Raw genomic sequence first — 22,555 nt, 5'->3', positions numbered from 1 at the left:
CCCTTTCCACTTTGGACCCAGCATCCCTGGTCTCACCTTACCTGCTTCTCTGGGCTTGAATGAATGAACCCCCAGCCTCTCCCCAGGACCCCCTGAACTCCCCTTCCCCAAAGTTAGTGCTAAGGGCCACCCTCCTTGTTGGTGGGCCTCCCTGAGGAGATGCTGAACCTAATATTGGACCCCAGGGGCAGCTCAGTTGCTTAGGCCTGAGTACAAAGGGACTGGAGCTTCAGCTTTTTCCTCTCTTGGCACATCTCTTGTGCTTACTCTCTTAATCTGTAGAATGGGTGTATGCCCTTGTGCTGACTAGAACTTGTGAAATCATGGGAGAGGTCAGCCTCTTATGCATCACATCAGGGAGGTTTCTGCTCTGTGTCTCTTGAATCCTGAGTATGCCCATGGTTAAAATGCGAGCCAGGGGCTGTCTTTGATATGGCACAGCATAGAACAGCAGGAAGGGGGACTCAGGAGAGCTAGTCCTGATGCTAGGATTAATTCAATGGTTGATCTTGGGGAAGCCCCTTCTTTACTCTGATCAATGGAGGATTAGACCAGGTGGTCCCCAAGAGTGCTTAGGGAGTTTCTCAGACCTCTCTGACCACAGGAGAGATAGGAGGGATGCCAGAAGTTTGGACATCTTGGTATCCAAGAAGTCACCCTCTGAATGACTTCCCTGGGCTGCCTTGTCCTACCTTGTTCGTGAGCTGGAGGGCAGAAATTTCCCTCCTGTGCTTATACCCCAAGTAGGAAGAACTTGCCCTTAACTTGGCCCCTGCAGATTCTCCTCTACTTTGGAAACTCCTGGAGCCCACCTGGGAGAAGCCTCCAGAGTGGACATTCCTCAGAGACCCTGGAGCCCCAGCCCTCACCCTTGCCAGCTAGCATTTTTTTGCCCATTTCACTGGGCCTCAGGATGAGGCTTGATTCAGGTGATTGTCTACCCTCATGAGCCAGAGGGCAACCATTCAACAGGAGCCCCTCAGCTGCCCTATGTGGGGTTAGGTTTCAGACTCCAGGCAGGACTCCTGCAAGGAGTGATGGGTTTGCTGCCCCCCCCCATACCCCTCCACCAAGCTAGATGCAGATCTGGGCTATGGAGGGGGCCGGGACCTGGAGAGTTAAGTCTTCACTGCCTCCCGCCTGCCCCCTGCAGCGCTGGCCCCAGCTGCTTGGAATCCCTGGGGTCCTGTAGGGCCCTCCTGCCAGCCAGATGGGCAGCAGCGCCAGGAGAGGAGGAGAAGAAGTGGAAACAGGCCTCAGGGTACCCCCAAGTCGGGGAGGGGAAGGGAGGAGGATGGATGGGGAGAGGACAGAGGATGGCCATGAGGTAGGGGAGTCCCAGGGGCTGAGACTGGAGAAGGCAAGGACCGCTCTTGGAGAGCCAGGCCCAGGGCAGGGGCTGCCTCAGGGCTTTGGGGCTGCGGGGAGATGGGGGCACAGGCTGTCGTTCTCAGCTAGACCCTGCCTCAGAGCCAGCACTTGGCGTGAAACCCTAGCCAGCGCTGGCTCCTGCTCCGCTTTCTTTTTTTCTTAATAAGGTCGAATCAGAGTGAGTCAGAGGAGCCAAGTTTCCTGTTAGGCTCTGTTTGAATAAACTCTGCTCTGAACAGAGCTTGGGCCTCTGCATCAGTTCCCTGGGCCAGGGCCATGGCCCTGCCAGCCGTCCCTGCTGAGACCAGAGAGCTGGGGTCCCCAGGATGACCCGGCCAGGGACCTGACTTGGCCCTTGGCCATTCCCTGGGGAAGCCCGTTCCGCTCTCAGAGCTTCGGTCTTCATCTGTGTCTTGGGGTGATAATATGTTTCTTGTGGTAGAAGTGGGAAGATTATAAAAAGTGCCCGGCACAGAGCCAGGCACACGGCCACTATCTTTCCTCCTCTTGCACCAGTGGCAGGAGGCGAGGCTCCTCTCCCATGGGTGTTCCCTCTCCCCACTTCCCCCTCCATTTTCTTGGTCCCTTTCCTGTTTGGATCTGTCTCCAGCATCCTTCCTAGTCCAGGGGAGCTTTGTGCGGAGGGGGCCTGGTGCCACCCCTTTCCACCTCTTCACTTCCTCCCTCAAGCTCCTTCTCCCTGCCTGCCTGCAGCTCTGTGAGCCCAGGGGAGCCTGCCCAGCTCCCCCTCTCCAGACACCGTGCCGGGCCTTGCCTCAGCAGCTGGAGGTGTCCTGGCATCCTCCCAACTGAAACCTTCAGAGTGGCAGCTCACAGAGACCTGGCCAGGCCGCAAAGGGTGCTGAGCTTGGCTTAAGCGAGGCCCTTGAGTCACCAGGCTGGGCTGGCCTGAGTTGTCTGGATGTAAAGGGATGGCATGGGGGCTCCTCTCTAGGCCTTGTCCTTACAGGCTGGGATTCACAGCCACATTTTAAAGATCTAGCCCTGTGGTTGAGGTTTGTTGCGCCGGCCCTAGGAACCAGGCTCAGGGGACCTCGGGAGGGCCAGCGATCCAGGGCTGAAAGTTTGCCGATGGCATGTGACTTCATTAAGACCTACTGTGTGCTTGAATCTGGGCTTTGTTGCTGGCGCTCTCATAGAGCAATTAGTGTCCTGTGACCCTGGGATGGAAATCCAGTTTCTAGAAAATCCATGCAGGAGTGAGGAAGCATCAGGCCTGACCAGCAGAGGGTCTGGGGAGCAGAGGAGGAACTGAATGTGGGACTCCTCACTGCTTTGCAGAGGGAAGGACCAGGAGGCCCACTGGGGGGGTCTGAATGTTTCTTTGATGGGGGGTGGAGTGGGGTGGTAGGGGTGAGGCAGGCTCCGGGAGCTCCTGTCCTGGGTCTGCCCCTCCTCCCCATGATCACTGGCTGCTGAGCCCAGGGCCCTGGCACCTGGGTGGATAGCTCAAGAAAGGGCATTGACGGGATCTGTGTTGAATTGGGAATGGAAGCTGCAGCCCAACCAGCCTTGAACTACGTATACCCGGCACTGTTTCCAGACAGTGGGCTGAGGGGAGTGAGGAATGAGGAGGGCTGGTGAACTGGCACAGAATTTGTGGACTCTGCAGGGAGAGGACCACCAAGTGACCACTGCCAGCTGAGGCCTGTGCTGTCCCCTCCCAGGCAGCAACATCTGGCGCAATGGTTGGGAAAGCAGGGGGGCTTTGGTCCCCAGAGCCAAGAAAGCCAAGGGAGGGGCCCATGGAGGGGACTGCGGCCCTTTGGTTTGGAGCAGCTCTCTCTAGGGCTGGAATTCTGGAGAAGTCCGGAAGTGGGGGAGGTGAGGTCAGGACCTTTTCAAGGGACAGATGTGGGGGGAGGGGAGGGAAGGAACCCACCCTTCTCTAGGACCCAGAGGAATTCAGTGGCTCTGGCTGCCTCCCACTCTGCTTTTCCTCCCAGCTTTCTGCACAACCCCCTCCCCGTTCCCTGGGGAATTGGAAATACCAGAGCTGAAATAACAGTCTGGGCACCGAGGCAAGTTTCCATGACTCCACGGAAGCAGGAAGCCCCCTCGGTCCCCCTCGGCCACCAGCCTGGCCAGTTTCTCCCTTTCCTGACTTTCTCCCCCACTCAAGAGGCAGGCGTGACTGGGGCCTGCTGAATGGAAACCTTCCCTGTTCCCACCCTCAACCCCTCCAACCCAGGGCCCAGAACTGGTAGAGGCCAAGCTGATCCTCAGTACCAGAAGGAAGAGAGGAGAGCTCCTCCCAAGGCCTTCCTCAGTGGAGGGGTTGGCTGGGGCCTGCTGGGTAGAGAGCCCCTTCTGTCCAGGTTGGGGGGCAGGTGGACCTCAGCCAGCGTGCAGTGGGAAGAAGGAGGGAGCAGAGCCCCCTGTCCAAAGGAGAAAGACCCAGAGGGGTGCCAGTCCCTTGAGCTACAGCCCTGTAAACCCGGAGGAGAGAAACTGAGGATGGAACCCAATGATGCTGACTAATAATGCCCTGGCAAGGCTAAGGGAAACCTGTATCCTCTCCTTTTCCTGCCTCTTTTAACTCTCATTTGGGTCTCACTGGGTTTCTCTAGCTTTTGTTTCTTTTTCAATAGACCCCCCACTCCCCAGCCATTCACTCATTCATCCCCACCTCCCACCATCTCTGCGGCTGGAAGTCTCTTCCATCTGTCTGTGCTTTCACGTGGCTTACCCACTCACATCCTCTCCGCTGCCAGTGTTTTCCCCAACTAGTCCATTTGTCTGCGCATTCCATCAGCAGGCCCCCTGCACACAGGGCGGGCCGGGTGACAGTAGGTGCATCTGGCCCGTTCCCCAAGACCTTGAGTCTGATACTTGGGCTTCTACTAAGACGGTGTTTTGCAGGCGGTTCTGGCTAAGAGGAAATGCTGGTCATGGGATGGATTAAGCTACTGTATGTCGCAGGACTGGACAGAGTTAAGGTTCTTCACTGATCGTACTCTCTGTAGTTGAGTGTATGTGACCCCTGACCCCGACCCCAGGAGTCCTTCAGGAATTCAGTTTTACCCACCTGGGTCCTGGAAGTGGGGGGCACAGGGTATGAAAGCGGAGTGGAGACAAGATACCAGCAATCTCTCCCTTAGTTCCTACAGCTTTTTAATTGCAGATTACAAAGGAAACATGTCAATTACAGAAAATTTAAAATGTAGACTAATAAAAAATTGACTTACTCTGTAACGTAGAGAAAACTACTCTCTTAGGCTTCCCCCTCCCCATCCCTTTAAAAAATTGAGATCATACTGCCTACGTTGTCTTATAACCTGCTTTGTTTACGTAATATTTGGTGACCATTTTCCCACGGCAGAGTAACAGTCAAAACCTGCTTCCCTTTCCAAGTATTCTCATTGCTCACTGGAGCTCCTGTTTGCCTAGAAGAAGAGGTGGTCAAGCTTTCATTCCCTCTGGGTAGGACCCCGGGGGACGGGGGCTAGCTCCAGCACCCACCCCTCCCCTGTGAAGCCCTCACCCCCTTCAGGGCTGAGCCTGGACCCTGAGGCCATTATTGTCAGACCTTCCATTTCCCTCAGACAGGATGAACTCAGCTCTAACTGGGGAACATCCTGACAGAGTGAGGATGGCAGGTGGAATGGTAGGGGTTGCCTTAATTTCTATCTGCCCAGGAGGCTGGCCACCTCCTTCCTTTGTGGAGCAGGTGGTAGTTACCAGCCTTAAGCCTACATAACCAGGAGGGACTGCGGGGACCCTAGAAGACCTGCACCACAGACATTTTTGTGTTTCCCAGAAAGAGAAGCATCTGGCAACTTAAAATTCCAAAAACAGCTGTAACATTTTTTACTATAATATATACATAGAAAAGTATGCGACGTGTACAGCTTGATGAATGATCGCAAAGTGAGCACACCCGTGGAATTACCACCTAGACCAAGAAATGGAACATCCCAGCAGCTGGCCACCGCTAGCAGGAAGCAGGAAGCAGGAAGCTCCTGGAAGTTCTGCCTGTGTCAGCACTCGGCCGCATCTAAAACAATTTTTCTTCAACAGATTTTTAATGACTGAATTATGTGCATAAATCATAATAACCTCCCTTGGTTGGTTTCATTTCACTTTCTTAGCTCTTCTCAATGATGGTGTAATCAGCACCCTCGCACAGGATCCTTTGTGCCTGCCCTGCCGTGTACTGGCCTCAGAGTGCCCCGGTTTGGTGCCAGCCCTCCTTTGTGCACTGTAGGACTCACTCTGCCTTTTTTCTTTCTGTAAAATGGGAAGAACGATAAGGATTTAAATGAGGTGACATATGAGATGTGTTTAGTACATGGTCTCATGCGTACAAACACTTAGAAAACAGCAGGCTTTATTAGTGCCTTAGATGAATTAGAAGTTGGATTTCTGGAGAAAAGGTTTGAATATTTCTAAGGTTATTTTATTTTATTTGTCAGAGAGAGAGCGAGAGAGCAGGGGGAGTGGCAAGCAGAAGGAGAAGCAGGCTCTCTGCTGAGCAAGGAGCCAGATGTGGGACTCGATCCCAGTATCCCAGGATCATGACCTGAGCTGAAAGCTTAACGCACTGAGCCACCCAGGTGTCCTTATTTCTAAGGTTTTGACACAAGTTACTCAGCTGCTCCCAGAAATGTGGTCTCCATTTACCTGCCCAGAATGCCCTGGCTCTTATCAATACTGGGTACTGTCTTCTTAAAAGAGCATTCAACATTGGGTGGGGTTACAAACACACAGTGTATTTTTTTTTTTTTTTCAGTTGTCTTTCTTTGATTACCTGGGTGAGTGAGCCTTTTCTCTTGTGTTTGTTGACCTTCCTTATGATTCTATGTTTGTACACAAGTCTGTTCTAGGACAGTAGCCAGAATGGTCCTTTGAAGACATGAGTCAAAATTTCTCTCTTCTGCTTAAAACCCAGCAGTGGTTCCCCATTTCACCAGGAATAAAAGCCAAAGTCCTCTTTGTGGCCTCCGGGGTCCTCACTGTTTGGACCCTCACTCTCCCTGCTCCACCGCACCTCCGCCCCCCCCCATACCTCCAGCACTGCACCCTGCCCCACCCCCCACAGCGCTCTGAACTTGTTCAAGGCTTTGCTCAATGAGACCCCAGTCCCTCACTCCTGATCTCCTTATTTATTCTTCTTTTACCCATAGTACTTCGAAAATACTGCACAATTTACTCCTTTGTTTGCTGCCTGTCTCCCCCTAGCATGTAAGCTCTATAAGGCTAGGCACCTTTGTCTTGGTCACTGCAGTGTCTCGAGTACCTAGAACTGTGTCTGGCAGGTAGGAGGCACTCGGCAAAATATTTATTGACTAAATGAATAAACGGTGAATTTCCTGGTTATAGTCTTCGACTATTGGTTTTTTTTTTTTTAATTTTTTTATTTATTTGACAGAGAGAGAGAGAGAGATCACAAATAGGCGGAGAAGCAGGCAGAGAGAGAGAGAGAGGGAAGCAGGCTCCCCAACAAGCAGAGAGCCCAATGCGGGGCTCGATTCCAGAACCCTGAGATCATGACCCAAGCCGAAGGCAGAGGCTTAAACCACTGAGCCACTCAGGCACCCCATTCTTCAACTATTTTCCATCATCACAATCATCTGTGTAGTCTGGACTTATAAGATGTGATATATTTAGCACTTTTCCATACAGAACTCTGTCACATCTTACACAATGAATTTTTGAAGTTTGTTGTTCATATTAATATTTTTTATACTGATGTGTCAAAGGGCTTTGTTTTTTCTGCTGTCAAATTACTTGTTTCCCCTTACGATCTCAGACTTCATCGTGTGACTTTTGCCTTCACCAAGCATATATACATTTTCTTTTTTTTTTTTTTTTAAGATTTTATTTATTTATTTGACAGAGAGAGATCACAAGTAGACCGAGAGGCAGGCAGAGAGAGAGAGGGAAGCAGGCTCCCCGCTGAGCAGAGAGCCCGATGCGGGACTCAATCCCAGGAGCCTGAGATCATGACCTGAGCCGAAGGCAGTGGCTTAACCACTGAACCACCCAGGCGCCCTGCATATATACATTTTCAATTAAAGTTTCTTTCATGGTTTTATGATTTCACTTTTTTAAAAAAAGATTATTTATTTTAGAGACAGTGTGTATGCATAGTGGGGAGGGGCAGAAGGAACCAGAGAATGTTGTTAGGCTCCCCGCTGAGCATCATTCTCATTCTCGCTGGGGCTCAATCTCAGCCCTGAGATCAGGAATTGAGCAGAAAATCAAGACTGACTGTGCCCCACCCCCCCAGCCAGGTGCCCCCATGATTTCATGTTTTAATTCTTTAACCTCTTTGTCTTCATGTGTGCTAAGAAGTAAGATCACAACTTTAAAACAAATGAAGCAACTATCCCAATATGGATCATAAGCGAATCACTCACTTTCTAGTCATCTGAAAGGCCATTAATCATATACGGAATATATTTTATGTGTTTGGGCTTTCCATTCCATTGGCCTGTCAGATCATTCTTACACTGATACTGCCCATTTTAATAATCGTGACAGTTCCCTTTATCATTTTGAAGTTGTGTTTTGCTGTCGTTATTATATGAGCTCTAGATTTACTTGTTATTGCCAAAGTAAACAAAATCAAAACAATACTCTGGGAACTGAAATATGATTAAACTTTTAGATTAATTTAGTGACAAACAACTTTACACCATTGAGTGTTTCCATCCAGAAACATAGTGTATCTTTCTACTATGAAGGTCTCTATTCTTGTTATTCTTCAGTGAAGTTTTGTTTTATAGATGAGTCTGTTTCGTGCTTCTTTTCATGAAATGCAGAAATTGTGTCCATGGTGGGCGGCTTCTGAAATGGCTCACGGTGACCCTGGAAATTCTCACTTGTATGATCCCCTCCCCTCGTCTGTGGGCTGACCCTAGTGACCCGCTTTTAATGAGTAGAATTCAGCAAAAAGTGATGGGATGTTACTTCTGTGATTATGTTATAAGAAACTGTGACTTTTGTCTTGCTAGAACTCTCTCCGGCCCTCTCACTTGTCTGCTCTGATCACACCAGCTGCCATGTTTGTGAGCCACCTTATGGGAAGCCCACGTGGCAAGGAACTGAGGGTGACTTCCAGCCAAATAGTAGCAAGGAACTGAGGCCCTCAGCCCCACAGCCTATGAGGAACACAATCCTACCAGCAACCATGTGCGTGAGCTTCCCCGAGTGAACCTTCAGATGAGACCACAGCCTTGGCTAAGAAATTGACTGTAGCCTCGTGGAAGACTCTGAGTCAGAGAACTCAGCTGAGCCACACCCAGACTCCTGACCCACAGAAACTGAGATGATAATGTTTTAAACTGCTAAGCTTTGGGGTAATCTGTCACAGAGCGATGGATAACTAATTTAGCATCTTTTATTTGGTTTTGTTGTGTGTATTGTGTTTTCTAACAGGTTAGTAGGCAGTAGAAAGGACATTAATTTTTCCCTAGTTGTTCTGTAACTGGCCGCTTCACTCAAATCTTCTATTCTGATAATTTTTTATTTTCCAAGTTTTTCAAAGAAGACTGTTGTATTTACAAATGTATTATAATTTGTTCTCTCTTTTTTTGGGGGAGGTCTAACTGCATTAACTAAGATCTTAAGAACAAAGTTGAATAACAAAACAGTAGAAATCTTCCTTGTCTCCGTATTTAATGAGAATGTTTCTTGACTTCCACTCTTTTGGTGTTGCCTGTGGGTTTAAAAGTTTAGTATTTTTTTTTATCATGTGAGATAAGTATACTTCAATTTCCAGTTCACTATAGCTTTTAAAAAGAAAGTCAGGAAATGGATGTTGACATTTACCGAACATCTATTGGGCATGTGAAATGATCTTTTTCTTCTCTGACCTGTTGCTGCGGTTAATCAGCTCACTGTGTTTGGGATAGAACATCAGCCATGCATTCCAGGAAGGTTTGCTCATGGTGTATTATTTTAATATATTGCTGGACTTACTTTTGACTTCATCTGATTAAACTTTTATTAGGACTTTTACATCTATATAAATGAGACTAGTGTATGACTCACTCATGTATCCCATCTTTCTTCAGTGCCAGCTGTATTTTAATACCAGGGTTGTTCTGGTTCTACAAAGAGGTGTGTGTGTGTGTGTGAGTCAAGGTCCTGGCTACCTGTCTCCCAAAATGGCTTAGATAGAGACACCTGAATGAAGGGACGACATGCAGATGTGTGAATAAGGGGAAGGGAATAGACAAGGGATGACAAGGCACCTGGAGACTAGCGGTGAACAGGAGCCATTACCATGTCTAGAGCACAGAGAGAGCTGGAACCGAGGCTGGGAACATTAGTGCCTAGAGAGAGGGCACTAAAGTAGGGAGGGAGCAGGAAAGGGTATCCCAAACAATCCTGCCCCCCCCAACCCTCCAGTCTCCTGCCCATGCCTCCTGTGGTCAGAAGCCAGCCAGAAGCTGGCAGACCAGGCAGCCTCTGGGATGAATGCAATTTCTGGGGGTCAGTTCTCTGGGGCCTGGGACAAGGCAGGAAAGGGTGTGGTTTCTGTCTCATGATGGGACCCCGATGGATCTGTCCAGAGCCATGTGTCTAACTGCTTTTAAATATTCACTCCCAGGTCTTTTATACAACTTCCTCAACAGATTTTTTTTTTTTTTTTTTGGATTCCTATGATTTTGCTTATTTTGCTTCTCTCCTGCTTGCTAGGAGTGCATGGCTGAGTATTCCCCACCATGGAAAGAAGAGCTGTGTGTGATGTGTCCTAAGTTCTGGTGTGTAGGAAAGTCTTTCTCTCTTGTCTTCATGCAAGAACACACCTGGAAGATGGTTGCAATTTTAGGTCACAAACGTGACCTCTCAAAGCGCTGTAGAAGAGTGGTTCCCAAATGTATTCCATTCAGCACCCTCTGACTGCGTGGGTTTTATGGGGCTCATGGGGTTTCATTGAGTTCGTGGGTTTCAAGGGTTTCATTGTCAAGTAAATGTGGAACACTGTGCTCTCTAATCTTGCTAAGTTAATAAGATGCACTAACACTTTAAAAGTCCCGAGAAAGCCTCATCAGTCTGGGATTTGTCTTTTTTTTTTTTTTTTGCTTCATTAAGCATTTCTTAAGTTTGTTTTATGGCAGAAGCTCTTTTCTCCAACAGAAGCATTTCTCAACATTCCATGGAATCTCTCTTCCAATTATACATTTTCAGAAATATTGTAGATACTCCCTACATCTCTCCTCCATGGGTGCTTATAGGATTATTTCTTTATCCTTAAAATGAAAAAAATCCTGGGTGGTATTTCCAAAGATGCCTTTGTTTTTACTAATTTGACTTAGATAAGAAGGAACTTTTTTTTTTTTTTAGATTTTATTTATTTGACAGGGAGAGAGAGATCACAAGTAGGCAAAGATGCAGGCAGAGAGAAGGGGGGAAGCAAGCTCCCTGCCGAACAGAGAGCCCAATGTAGGGCTTGATCCCAGGACCCCGAGATCATGACCTGAGCCAAAGGCAGAGGCTTAACCCACTGAGCCACCCAGGTGCCCAAGAAGGAACCTTTTAATCTTATCGGCTCAGGCTTTTCATCAGCCTTCTTTCTACTTTGATTCTTGCTTTTGTATGGTTTCTTCTTTGGGTCTTGATGTCTGTTATGTTCTCTCCTATTGTTTTTAGCCCTTTGGGCTTTTCTTCTGCATTCTCAGAGAACCCCTATCTTCCATATTTATGGATTCGATTTTAGTTTTAGTTTTGTTCTTTACCATCTAAATTCAGTTTTGAATTCTGCTGCTGCTTTTGGTTTCTTTCTTTCTTTCTTTTTTTAAAAAAAGATTTTATGTATTTATTTGACAGAGAGAGAGATCACAAGTAGGCAGAGAGGCAGGCAGGGGGGCGGGGGAGCAGGCTCCCTGCCCAGCAGAGAGCCCAATGTGGGGCTCGATCCCATGAGCCCGAGACCATGACCTGAGCCGAAGGCAGAGGCTTAACACTCTGAACCACCCAGGTGCCCCTGCTTTTGGTTTCTTTACAGACCTTTTTTTTTTTTTTTTGGTATGGTTTGCTCTTGATTCCCACCTGCTTCTCAACCAGCAACTTTCTCATTTCATTCTTTCCATTTTGTTTCCAACTCTCCTTTCTGAAAGTTCACATTTTAACTAAATGACTTGAGTACAAAGTGAGTGTGACCTGATAGTCATTTACGTTTCTGTGATAAACAGAATAAAAGGATAAAAAGGTTTATCCTTTTCTCTGCCTTTCTAGAGACATGATACAGAATCTTTCCGAAGACTGGGTTTGCAAGCCCGTGTTTGCATGTGGGTGTTGTTTGCTTTTACTCCTCCTTAAAAAAAAAAAATGAGTATTTTGTGAAATCTTATTTTTTCCCCCAAAACAGGAGGGAAAGAAGGAGATTCTCTTTAGCGCACCATCCATCTGGGTGTTTTTCAATTGTCTGATCACATTTTAGGCTGAAGGACTGGTTAATGCAAACGTGTGTCACCGGGTGGCTAAGAACACAGACTGTCTGTGACATATGGCCCCCCACCTCATTGCCGGAGTTGACCGTGGGTCTCCCTGGCTCTGGGGTATCTATATGTTTGTGTATTGTGTACATATACCCGCTGTTTTCCATTCAATGTCTTCCAAGGGCCATTTATAAGCTCAGGGATCTAGTTGAGGGAAAGGGGAGGGCACTGGCAGAGGGCAGAACGAGTGGGGAACTCTGTGCATCAGGGCAAGCTGTATGTCATGCCCCACCTCTAGGTAACTGACAAAGCCACGCCAAGACTTATGCGCATCCTGTAGGGACAGGAGAGAGGTGCCATCTGGGAGACACTGGTCAGGGAAGAGCTTCTCCCAGTTATCTACTTGGCGTAGCAACTATGGGCACCCCAAGACCTTGCAGTGACCTCCCAAGTGCTGTTGATCCCCAGCACTGACACATCTTTTTCTTTTTCTTTTCTTTTCTTTTTTTTTTTTTAGATTTTATTTATTTATTTGATAGACAGAGAGCACAAGTAGGCAGAGAGGCAGGCAGAGAGAGGAGGAAGCAGGCTCCCTGCTGAGCAGAGAGCCTGAGGTGGGGCTCAATCCCAGGACTCTGGGATCGTGACCTGAGCCGAAGGCAGAGGCTTTAACCCACTGAGCCACCCAGGCGCCCACTGACACATCTTCTAAATGACACACTGTCTGCAAGCCCCATGCTTCCCACTTGCCCTCCAAATTCAGAGGTGGTCAGCAAGTGCTGTCAGGATCTCATCTACTTGCTTCTCGTGAGGGACGTTTTTGCTTTTGCAGAAAGTAGAATTGTGATCCAGCTCCTGGGTGGGGGGTGCCTCCCTCCAGTCTGGATCTTGCCCATTTCCCATAGATTGATAGCATTCCTGGCCCAGGGATATGCCGCCCCTGGCTTCGAGGCCAACACAGGCTTTCCCTTCTTCATATTCGTCTGATCAGTTCCGCTGGGATCCGGGCAGGAGGAGAGCCCTGCAGCAGCATAACAGGAGGTTGCGTGGGACTCTTCCTTCTGTTCTGGAATGCAGCAGAGACCCAAGCCTGAGTACAAACAGCACAAGGGATCCTCTGTCCCTACACTCAGAGTTGCCTGTGAGTAGCGGAACTGTATCCTCTCCCTCTGGCAGGGCTCTCGGAGGGGCTGCACTGGCCCCTCTCTCAACAACCACCACCGCCTCCCAAGGGGAGTGCGAGGGGCAGGGGTTGGGAGGAGCCATCTGCCATGAGGGGAGAGCGGGGTTTATGACAGGCTATTCTCTCCCGTCTTTGGGGGTGGGCTGCTGCTTCTCCCTGAAGCCACAGGGAATTTTGAGTAAGGCAGACCAGCACGGTCATAGCCCAGGTGGGTGACTGTGGACTCGGGGAGCCCCCTCTGAACCGTCTGAGCAGGGAAAGGGCAACAGGAGAGCGATGGCAGGTGGAGAGAGCCGTGTGTGCTGGCTGAGCTCACGCCTGTGCGTGCACACATGCTGCTGCCCAGCCCAGGAGGACCTCGGGCAGGGCTTCAGAGGATGCCTTCACGGGTCCTCCAGAGGGAGCCAGGTTTTGGACAGAGAGTGAGTTGGAGGAAAGATGGAAGCCCTGATGATCCACCCAGGAGAGGACAGTCTTGGGAGATTTGCGTCCACATCCCTCTCCTGGACCCCCAGTCCCGGGGTCCCCAGAAGAGAGAGCAGGAGGTTGGGTATAGCCAGATTCCCCTGGCTTGGGCCATGCCACTGGGGCTCGGCGCTCTGTCTGAGCAGAGGTGGGGATGTCTGAAGGCAGTGAGCAGGAGCCCGTCTCGGTTCTGGTTTTGGAAACTGGAGTGTTCCCAGAGATGCAGAGGGCGGGGAGTCGTGCCCTGCAGCCATCACCAAGAGTCCTCCCACCCAGCAGCAGAGGGGATTTTAGCAGTGGCCAAAGGTAGTGAGGAGGGTGGCGGTTAGAAAGCAATTCTACAGGAGCCTGGGTGGCTCAGTGGGTTAAAGCCTCTGCCTTCGGCTCAGGTCATGATCTCAGGGTCCTGGGATCAAGCTCGGTGTCGGGCTCTCAGCTCAGCAGGGAACCTGCTTCCCTTCCTCTCTCTCTGCCTGCCTCTCTGCCTACTTGTGATCTCTGTCTGTCAAATGAATAAATAAAAAATCATTTTAGAAAAAGGCGATTCTATGCCTTAGCACATGGAGACTCAAAGAAATGTGCTACACTTGAACAAAATCTGTCTTTAAAAGCAAAAGGGGAACAGCCCAGCTTGGGAACATTTTAGGGTAGGGGAGGTACAGAACCATGGGATGCGAGCCATGAGCAGGGGACTGAGGGGCTGGAGGAGCACGTCCTTGCCCCTTGCCCTTTTCCTTGCAAGTGACAGAAGCCCCTTTCACACCAGCTTCTGCAGAAAGTGGAATTTAATGGAAGGTTCCCAGAGCATCTCACAGAATGTAAGTAAGAGTCCAAGAGTTGAGCGGGAGGAGGGGCTGGGCTGTTGGTGGGCATGAACGACATCAAGAACTGGAGGTCTGTGAGCCCCAGGGCCTTTGCACACCCTCCTGTTTTACTCGCCATATTGTCCCCTCACGCAGACTCGTCTTCCTACAGGGCAGAAAATGCGACCACTGACAGCTTCCAAGGATTCGTCACAAGACAGGACTGCCTCTCAGTGGGCCCAGAGGAGGCCTGGACCATCAACCTCGCTGAGCAAGGGCCACTCTGCAGACAAGCAGTGAAGGACCGTCCTGGGGGAAAGAGGGTTGGTGTCCATCATGTGGTAGCTACTGGTGTTTCTGGCGGGAATCTGATGGTCTGACGCGGCCTCCTGCAAAGACAAGCCTCCACGGTGGAGGTTCTGATGCCCTCAACCCTCAGGACCCAGGGCAAGGGAAATGACCACAGTGACAATAGCTCACATTTATTGTGGGTCTACTATGGCCCTGGGCTGCGCTCCGTGCGAAATTTCACTTCATCCTCACAGAAACTGTATTATCTCCACCCATTTCAGGGATGAAGATGCAGCAGCTTGGAGAGGGTAGGGGCCAAGGTCACAGGGGCAGCGAGGGGCCGTTCTGGCACCTGGTCTGTATCTAACTGGCTGCCAAGCTCAGCTTCTGCACCGTCAAGCTCTCCTGCCTCCAAGATTGAACACTTGGACCCTGGCACTGGCAGAGAGGGAAGAAGAGTCTTTCTGGTCCGGGCTGTAGTTCTGTCTTGTGGACTTGCAGCCTGGGACACTCCCTGGAGCCTGGCTGTGTCACCATGAGCTCTCAGAGGGTCGTTTTGCACATCTGAGATGATTCTACCATAAGCTCCTGCTGTGGTCGGTGGGGAGTGGCTGCGTAGCCCATCCTCCGTCCTGCCAGCTTTCAGGGCAGAAAGGTCCCAGGCTTCTGGTTTTCCCTCCTCCTATGCTAGATGGAGGGGAGTCCTTGTCTCTAAACCCGCCCCCCTCACCGTGCTTTGCTACTCAGGCTCTAACTGGGTTCCGTGTGGACTGCAGGTAGCGCGATCCCCGGCAGAGGGCGCCAGAGCCTCTTCACACACCCAGGGCCGAGAGACGGGAGAGCAGAGAGGCGGGTAAGCTGGATGGGGCCTGCAGGCTCCGTGCCCATTCCTCTGGCCTCAGGGGGTCTGCGGTCCGTGCCCTTGGGCCCCTAGCTGACAGACAGATGTGCGCATGAGTCTGTGTGTGTGTGTTTGTGCGTGTCGGGGTGGGGGTGGGGGGGATTAAGTGAGGGTGGGGGGGGATTCTTCCAGGAACCACATGTGGCAGCCCCTGCTGTGTCAAAGAAGGTCAGAGTCAAGGCATAGGGACAGATACTGATTTTAGGCACTGATTGTACAGATCCCAGGAAATCCCCATTTTCTGGGCAGGCATTTTAGTTCCAGTTTCTGTCCTACTGTGGGGCAGGCAAAGAATGACTTTGCATGAAGGGAGGTTACCACCCCTCTAGGTCTCGGCCAGGTAGGTCTTGGCTATTAGCTCACACCTGTCATCCTGGCTGACCATCCCAATGGTCCCGTGAGACAGAGCAATATTAGCCTCACTGTACAGCTGAGGATGATGAAAGCTCAGAGAGGTTAAGTAACTTGTCTGAGGTCACACAGCCTGGAAGTGGTAAAGCTAAGATTCAAACCCTAGCCGCTCTGATTCCAAAATATGTGCTGGTTTCACATCTTTGAAACTGGATTTCTCAAACTCATGTTTTCCCCACATGCAGACCTTACCAAAAATGGGCTTGAGGGCAGCCCAGTCAAGTTTCGGGAGCTGTAGCTGGCTCGTGACTGGAATGACTGAGCTGAGGAATGAAAGCTGATGGACAGTTTGCGGCCCGTTTTTAGGAGTCAAGGAATAGAGAACTATATTTAGCTGTTTGCTGTGGACTAGTCAGCTGAGTGAGGGCCCAGGTGGGGAAGGAGGAGGGAGAGGCAGAGACAACGAGACAGAAATGACAGAGACAGAAGGAAAGAGAGAGTGAGAGAGACAGAGACATAGAAAGAGACAGAGAGAGAGAGAGAGAGGGAGAATGAATGCGAGGCAGCCAGCTGCCTGGCCAACTTTCCACCTTCAAGATGGGTCTCTGTTTCTAGATTTGCAGGGAGGTGTGCTGACAGGCTGAGGTCTCTTTATGACAGGAAGGCCTGACACTATCACCAGGCTTGTGGGACAGAGAACAGGGCTTGTCAAAGAGAATCTTCTAGGCCCGAGAGTGTCTTCTGCACATACATGACATTGGTGTATGAGCCATCCCAGCTCTGGAGACCAGCACAGGGCACAGCTCAGATGCCAAGAAGAGTATCTCAGCACTGCAGATGTGTTCTGGAAGCTTTCAGGGGTTAGATGTGTCCCTTTCACTTACCGGACCTCGGTTGCCCCTCCCTGTGCCCCGGGGCATCTCTCTTCTTCCTCATATGAGGAAATGCTGGATCTCGCCCCAGCCCTACTTGGACTTGGCTCTCCAAAGCAGTCCGCTTCTGGAGAACAGAGAGAGGACCTCTGGCCTTCTCGCACAGAGGTCCGTGGTCCTGCCCCCTCCTGCCCCTCAAGCAACACTTGGCATGCTTTTGGGGTATTTCTCCCTGGTCCCCATCTCCACTCTTCTCCCCACATAATTCTCCCACTTCCTCGACTACCCCCCAATCCCTCAAGGTGGGGAGCTCAAAGTCGCCGGTCCACAGGACTCAGCTTCCCTAGAAGCCAGTGGAGCTATAAATAACAACAAAACTGCCCTATATATACTTTCCGGGACTCTCTCAGACTCGCAGAGAGGACCGTACATAGGCTGGAGCCCAGGAGACCACCAGCCTGGCCCATCCCATCTGTGTCCCTGCTGGCCTAGAGCCAGCCACTTCCCTTGCCCGGCCTGGGTAACCCTGACTGAATCGTAGAATTCTCTAAGGCGGCCTGTCATTCAGGCCAGCGCTCTTCCCTCCAGACCACCCTGCCTCGAGCGGAGGCATGAGGATCCAGCGCGCCCACCTACTCCCTGTGCTGCCACATGACCTCCCCCAAAGGCTTTCTGCTCTCTGCCCCTTGAGGGCGGGTCACAGCTGGGGTTGTGAGCCCCAGCTTTGGCTTCAGCACACCTGGGAGCCAGAGATTGGTGGGGGGGGGGAGGTGTGTGAGGGAAGGCACCTGAAGGAAAAAAAAAAAGAAGGACCAGTTTGTAGATGCTGCCAATTTTCCTGGTGTAAATACTCCCCCTATGACCGATCTCAGGCTATCAACGCACTGTCCCTGCATGCAGAACTGGGAGACCGTGTGTGAATGATTGTCCCTGAGCCAGCACAAGCTGACTTGGGCACAGCGCTGTCTAAGAGGAAGGGGGTGGATCTGGGGACCCTGCCCTCAAGGGTGCGCCCAATTCCATTGGGGAGAACCCCCAAGCAGATCTGTAGCTCTATGCATCCCTCTACCAGCGGATTTAGGAAGGGGGAATCAAAAGCCCAAGGGAGCGTGGTGAAGGAATTTCTTTCAAAAACAATTAGATCACTTCACAGTTTAATTGCCTAAATATTTTTTTTTTACCTAATTTCAAATCACTCGTCATGTGAGTAATTGGGCAATGCATTATTGAATTACGGAGGAATGCAGAGCGTAAATGGAAGAGGCAATCGAACATTTGTGTCTTTGAATCAAGTCGTTGATGGACACACGAGGAGGGGTCCATGCTGTGGCCGTGGCCTCCTCTGTGGCTCCTGTCTTTACTGCACTTTGTGCCACTCCCGCTCCCTCCCGAGCTCCGCTTGCTGTCACTGTCACTCTTCTTGCTGCCCTCAGCTGCTTTCCCGGTTCTGTGCTCTCCCTCCATCAAGCTGTCCTCCTATCTCTCTATTCCCGCCTTTGTCTCTGTTTGCCTCGTCTCACTCTCTTCTATCCACCTCTGTGTATTGTGTTTGCTTTGTCCGTTCGCTTTCTCTCTTCATGTCTTTCTCTTCTCTCCTGGGCACTTGCTTGCCGTACCTGTTTCTCTTATGTCTCTGTTTTACTTGGAGTCTCTCTTTTCTACGCAGACACACGCAGACACACAGACACAGACAAGACACACCTGCAAACAGGCAGATACAGATTCACACATGTAGACACAGACACACATGTAGACACACACAGATACACAGGGACACACACAGACATGTATGCAGACACGTGTATAGGAACACAGACAGACCTCCCACAGACACACACACAGAGGCATGTAGACCCCCTCCCCCTGCCAAAACACATAGACACACACAGATACACATACCCCTGGCCCTTGTCTTCCAGTTCCTGCTCTGTTGCCCACCTCGCCCGGCTGCTCCCTGGTCCCTGGCTCCGGTCCACATCCGTCCAGGTACCGTGCAGCTGAACTGACTCCCTCTCCCGCTGATCCTGCCCTGCCCCGGCAGGGAAGCCCAGAGCAGGGGCCTGTGCTGGGAGCCCACACACAAACACAGGCTTTCATCACACCTGGGAGCCAAAGGCCGTGGGGAGCAGGAAGGGACACAGGCAATGCTGGCTCTCCAAAGAAAACGAAATCCTTGATTTGCAGGCTTTGCCAGCTTCCATCGTGTAAATACCCTCCCTGTGGCTGCTTGCGGGCTATGGACAGTGTCATGGAATGCAGAATTAGGAAGAGATGCACTTCGGGGCTTCTGAGCCCATCCCAGCTGACTTCAGAACACCGCCCAGCAAGGGGAAGGGGCTTCCTTCCTGCCGGCAGGAGCTGGGGGTCCTCTAACAGGGCGTAAAGTAGAAGGGCTAGAGGGGGCAGGGGCGTGCCAGGCGGATGGCAGGAGCCAGAGTGGAGGGGAACAGCGCTGTGGTGGGCGGTGCGGGTGATGGTGAGCAGGTCAGGGCCACCGGAGTACGGGGAAAGTGAGAGGGGTTGCAGAAGGGGCAGACATGGGCCAGGGTCACCGAGGGTCTTGAAGACAGAATGGAGGAGCCTGGTCTTTTCTGGTGGCCAAGGAGGAGAGGGACACTATCTGGTGCCTCAGTTCAGCTTCCCAGGAAACAGGTTTGTTGGTAAGGATTTGGGTGAAGTCCTTTGTTTGGGAGATGATCCCAGGAAGCCGGTGAGGGAGTGGGGCAGAGAGATCAGGTGGAGAGGAAAATCCGTGAAGGGCGTATTACTGCTTCCGCTGTGGAGGGTGAGGGCGGTGCCCCGTCGCGGTGGGGACCCTCTGACTTCCGCAGCACGCCTTAGAACAGTCCATTCAAGGGGGAAGGAGCCACCAGTTCTCATTCCTTGTTGGTCGAGGGTTATTCCTGGGGTGTTAGTGCCCGGCATTCCCATCGGACCCATGTAGGGGCCAAGTTCAGTCCAGGGCCAGAGAATGCCCTTATGAAGAGAGACCAAGGAGCTTAGGGCATGTCCCCAGTGCGGGAAGCAGCAGGTCAGTGCTTTCTGACAGATGCCTTGGGGTTAGGGGGCACAGAGGCTGCTGGTGGCTCTGGGAGGGCAGTCTCAGTGCCATAAAGGGGCAGACGCCAGAGACGACTGCTCCTGGAGAGAATGAGAGACCATGAGGAGGAGATAGACAATTCCGAAAAGTATGGACAACGGGAGCACTGCTGGAAGGTGCCGGGGGCTGGGGAGAGGGTGAGCTGGGAGCAGGCTGGCAGTTGCTTGGAGTGAGTGAGGGAGAGCAAGCAGGTGAACAGACAGGGGCAGTAGAGGGCACCGCACAGTCCCAGACTAAGGGAAGTGTAGGCGGGTGCTCCCCAGGGAGCAACAGCCTGTGCCGACTCCCAGGAAACAGCCAGGGCATGGAGCTGACACCTTGTACTTCCATTTTTCTCCTTGGGAGCCATGGATTGGCTCAGCGTGACCCAGTTCTGCAAGCATTTCTTTGATTGAGTGGAAGCAGACAAGGCCTCTGCTCTCCAGGGGAGCAGATCCCATGCCAGGCATCAAAGGGGGTGGTGAGGAAATGAGGAAGACCTATCTTCATAGTCTAGGAAGTTGCAGATGGCCATGACCGATGAACACAGCAGGCGGGGGGCATGCACCAGCGGACACACCAGCAAGCATGGGAGAGGCCCCAGAAGGGGCAGCCGATCTGCCGAGGCTGGGGCAGCGGAGCCTTGAAAGATGACGGATGTGCAAAGGAAGAGGAAAGAGGCAGCAGGCACTCCTGGATTCCAAAGCCTTCCCAGCCTGCTTAAGCCTTCTGGTGGCTGGTTATCACACAGCCTCAACCCTGAGATCCAATGGAAGTTCTTCCACAGCCAGACCCTTCCCACCGTCCTCCAGTGGAGTCTGACTGCCCTCGTTGGGGAGATGGGAGAGGCCAAACAGAGGATGGTTGGAAGGAGGTGAGCATTGTCGCCCTGTGCCTCCAGCTTAAGGGGAGAAGGCTGCTCGCCTAGGTTCCATTCTTTGGTGTCGAAGGCTGAGCAGCCCTCCCAAGAGATATCCAGATCCTAATCCCCAGAACCTGTGAATGTTACCTTATATGGCAAAACTGTGCAGATGTGATTAAGTTAGGAATCCTGAGATTGGGAGAGTCTCCTGGACTAGTTAGGTGAGTCCCAGTATAGTCTCGAGGATCTCTGGAAGAGGGAGGCAAGGAGGTCCAAGGAGGACATAGGAACCATGACCCTGGAAGCGGAGGGGGGCCCAGGATGCTGGCGGCCTCCAGAAGCTAGAAAAGGCAAGGAATTTTCCTTAGAGCTCCACAGGGAACCTGCCCTGCTGACAACTTGACTTGAGCCTGGTTGAGACTGATTTTGGACTTCTGGTCTCCAGGACTGTAAGGAATAAACGTGTGTTTGTGTGTGTGGGTTTAAGCCATGGAAATTTACAGTGATTTGTTATAGCACCAGAGGAAGCAGACTTTGCCATTAGATGTGCATGCTCTTGGGGTGGGTTTTCGGGGGTGGGATGGTGAAGCGAGGAAAGGCGGGCAGAGGGAGCCGCTCAGCTGCTGGGGAGTCATAGATAACTCCACGCGCCGCTGCCTCGGATGGAAGCATGAGCCGTTGGCACGTGACCCACACTCACTGAAGGGGGCCGCTGGAGGCAGGGGATGTGGCCTCGGGGCGGGGGGACAGTGAGCCCTCCGCAGGCCACACTCACGGGGTCCTGAAGGAGGTCTGGGGGCTCTGCTCGGTAACCCCACAGCTGTGGAAGGTTCTTCCTCTGAGCCTTCTTCCTCTGGTCTGCAGACCTGGTAGTTGACCCATTTCTACTGCCGTCAACTTCTTCACCTACTGAGGGGCTCCACAGAACGTCCGCATCTCTTCCGGAGCCAGGAACTGGGGTTTTACTCCCAGTTTCTACAGCTACCACTGAGAACCTTCCGGGCACTGCTGTCTTTAATCCTGGGAAGAGCCTCGCTATCATTCCCATTTTACAAATGAGGAAATGGATACTCGGGAGGGCGAAATGAATGTCCAAGTTCAGGGCCAAGATGCTCCCGAGGTCTGCCTGGTGCCTCTTCGCTGCTCTGTGGCCTTGCCTCCCATCACTCAGCATTTTCTAATCAGTAGTGCCATCGCGAGCAGTCCCTTCAAACTCTTTTGGCCTTAGTTTTTTTTTTTTTTTTTTTTTTTTAAACGCTGTCCTGCCTCCCTCCTAGGGCAGCTTTCACTCAGCTCCAAGGAGACAAGATGTAACAGGCTTTGTAGGACCGCCTGTGACTCTGTGGCTCTGACTCCCTGGGCCCTCCCTCCCGGGGCCTCTCCCTCATCCATTCCCAATAGCTCTGGGCCCTGATCCAGGGGAGGAAAAGGAAGCAGAGGGGAAAGGTCTCATCTCTCGCTGTGCGTGATTTTCAAGTTCAGTTTGTCACCTTTGTTCAGTTTCCCCTAAAGCTGAAAGTTACGCAGGACAGCTGCGCAGGCTCACGTGGTTTGTGTGTTGGGCCTCACAGAGGGGGAGGTGCGGGTTGAAATCCAGCCGCGGTGGGCACCTTTTGCTTGGCACAAAGGTGCCATCTGCCAAGAGGCTGCGTCTGCCTGGAGGGGACAGCCTTTTCAAGTTGTCAGAAAAGCCCAGCATTGGTTTGCTGTGGGCAGGGATGGGTTGGCTTTGCAGGGGGTCAGTGTTGCAGCTCTGGATCTACCCTGGAATCCAGAGTAGAGAAAGGAAGGAAGAAGCAAAGCCCCACCCAACTCACTGTGGCAGAACCGGGAGCCACCGCAGTCCCTCTGTGGGTTCCGCTCAGACCCTCCCAGAGATAAGCAGAGGGAGCACTGGGTCTCCGGGGTTGCCCACCTCTGGCCTTTGCCTGCCTCTCTCTGCATGCCTTTGCTCAGGGGGCCCCA

This window comes from Neovison vison, chromosome 13 (assembly GCF_020171115.1).
Source record: "Neovison vison isolate M4711 chromosome 13, ASM_NN_V1, whole genome shotgun sequence".
Classification (NCBI taxonomy): Eukaryota; Metazoa; Chordata; class Mammalia; order Carnivora; family Mustelidae; genus Neogale; species Neogale vison.
The sequence above is the reverse complement of the archived record's forward strand: the minus strand, read 5'-3'. Positions refer to the sequence as shown.